At 37.9% G+C, this 2,124-nt stretch overlaps 1 protein-coding gene and 1 long non-coding RNA gene across 2 annotated transcripts in view; both read right to left on the bottom strand.

Annotated features, from left to right (window-relative positions):
* LOC106938925 (uncharacterized) overlaps nt 1-1,499 on the bottom strand; it is an 8,115-nt gene extending 6,616 nt beyond the window's left edge. Inside the window, exons 1-2 of the long non-coding RNA XR_001422720.1 lie at nt 1,393-1,499; nt 59-278 (exon numbers count right to left, since the gene is read on the bottom strand). This is a non-coding gene — a long non-coding RNA (uncharacterized LOC106938925). The remainder of the gene's footprint in view (nt 1-58; nt 279-1,392) is intronic.
* Nucleotides 1-2,124, bottom strand: part of hsd20b2 (hydroxysteroid (20-beta) dehydrogenase 2) — a 27,680-nt gene that overhangs the window by 12,441 nt on the left and 13,115 nt on the right. The window lies entirely within an intron of this gene.

Raw genomic sequence — 2,124 nt, forward strand, 5'->3', positions numbered from 1 at the left:
GTGTGTGTGTGTGTGTGTGTGTGTGTGTGTGTGTGTGCGCGTACAAACTTTACTTTACCTGCCCATTGTCCATACGCCTGCAGGTTCACCTGACAAAGCGACGACAAGACATACTGTCTGAATCCACGGCAACATTTCCAGGTGAGTTTCAGCAGGCTGAGAGCCAAAATTAATAATCCAAAGACCGCCAGAACATCAGTCAGCAACGTCTTACGGGAGAACTCCAGACCAAGTAGCATTTCCAGCTGAATGTGGAAGAGTTTAGAAACAGCGTTCTCCTTTTTATAATAGAAGAAATGAAAACATTTAGTTTGTGCTCCTCCACACATTTCTCCACCCCTCTTAGTCATTTTCCAAGAGATTGCTGCAGTGGGGTGATTGTTGATATGGTGAACTTGTTGACACAGAAAGTGTTTCTGAGAAGCAAACCTGGCCCTGGTTTGCTTCTCAGGGCCAGGGCCCTGCTGGATCTCAACTTGGTTGGACATTTAAACAAAATGTCCAACCAAGTTGAGATCCAGCAATATATAATTTATAAAGCTGCTGAATCGTATTTGAGTCCTATGGACTTGATAAAGCGTTATACAATTACAAGCAATTTACCATTTATAGGCAAAATGAGTTAATGACATCTTTAAAGATGTCATTTTGAAGATAAAGCATGGTTTGCTGTTTTGGGTCAAAGCATTAAATTACTTGTCTGCACTGATTGCATCTAATCTCAAGAGGTCCAAGCAAAACCAGGAATCAAGACAGTAACAGAGATGTTTCCCATTTCTGAAAGCTGACAAGTCTCTTACGACTTTTGAAAATGGGAAAAGAATCACGGGAGTGATTTAGGCATTTAGGCTGCTTCTCCATCAGCAGTTTTATAGAATCATAAATAGAAAAATACCAATACATTTTCCCCAATATCACACAGTGCAGAAAAAATAACTAGTTAATCAATCAAAAGCAGTAATGAAGTGACAAATGTCAGTGTTTTCATTACAGTAAAATAACACAGGTTCCCAGCCTTTGCCGTTAGTCCAACGGCCATCATTCAACACAAAACACAAGCCGACGTAAATGAGAGCAACTTTTCTAAAGTTCCCAAACATATAACAGTTATCACCTACCAAAGCCAATTAATAAACAAAAATAAGAAGATATAGTTAAAAATCTACGTCACAACATGTTTCCCCATAAGAAGGACAACAAACACCTTTACAGCTTCTGCCGTTAGTCCAACGGCAATCACCCAGCACCCCACAGACGACAGAAAAGCTGCACCAAACTACTCATAAAACTTAAAATATACTTTTAAAGTTTATAAAAAATAATAAATTGGTATCTATAAAATGTCTTTACAATATAAAGGATACAAATATGCAACGTTTCCACAAGCATTACCTGTGTAACGGTAGAAGAATCACCGTAGTGATTTTAGGTTGCTTCCTTCTCATCAACAGTTCAATAGAATGAGAGGATGTCGCTAAAGCCCCCTAGTGGCGGATGTGGTACTACCGGTCGATTTCAAGTTGTTTATTAAAACATAACAAATATTAATTCAACATAAGTTGTATTTCAATAGTTCCTAGACTTAAATATGTGAATTAATATTAAATCTAAACCCTTTTAATGCTATACAATCACATGAGTAATTACATAGAATATCACAGAGCTGCATTGGAGAAACAGTCTTCAACCTAAGACAGTTACAATGTGTCAGCTGTTTGCTTAAGAAGAAACAGACCTCTTTCGTTTAAAGGGAATGTTTGTACGTTGACAAGCTGATACTGCCTCTGATTAAATGAGTGACAACAGTGGTGATAGTACAGAGTGTACAATTCCAGTCCTGTAGCCCAAATGATGGGAATTTATCAACAAACTCTGTTTGTCTGATAAATCATGTTGTCATTTTTGTTGACTACACTCATACTCCTATCACTACCAAAGCATGTTTATGTGAAAATATGTATGTGGTTTTTTTTACCTTTTTACTCCTCACTGGTTAAGTACATGTAACATTTTTTCAGGTATAACAAGCCAGTTCATGCAAGCAAAACTTTAATTTTAAGAATAAATGTGGGTACAGCTGCTTGTCAGTGGATCCATACGTTGCTGCTTTCTTGGGGGGGGGGG

The sequence above is a fragment of the Poecilia latipinna genome, unplaced genomic scaffold (genome assembly GCF_001443285.1).
Source record: "Poecilia latipinna isolate Pla-1442-1.1 unplaced genomic scaffold, P_latipinna-1.0 Scaffold2727, whole genome shotgun sequence".
NCBI lineage: Eukaryota > Metazoa > Chordata > Actinopteri > Cyprinodontiformes > Poeciliidae > Poecilia > Poecilia latipinna.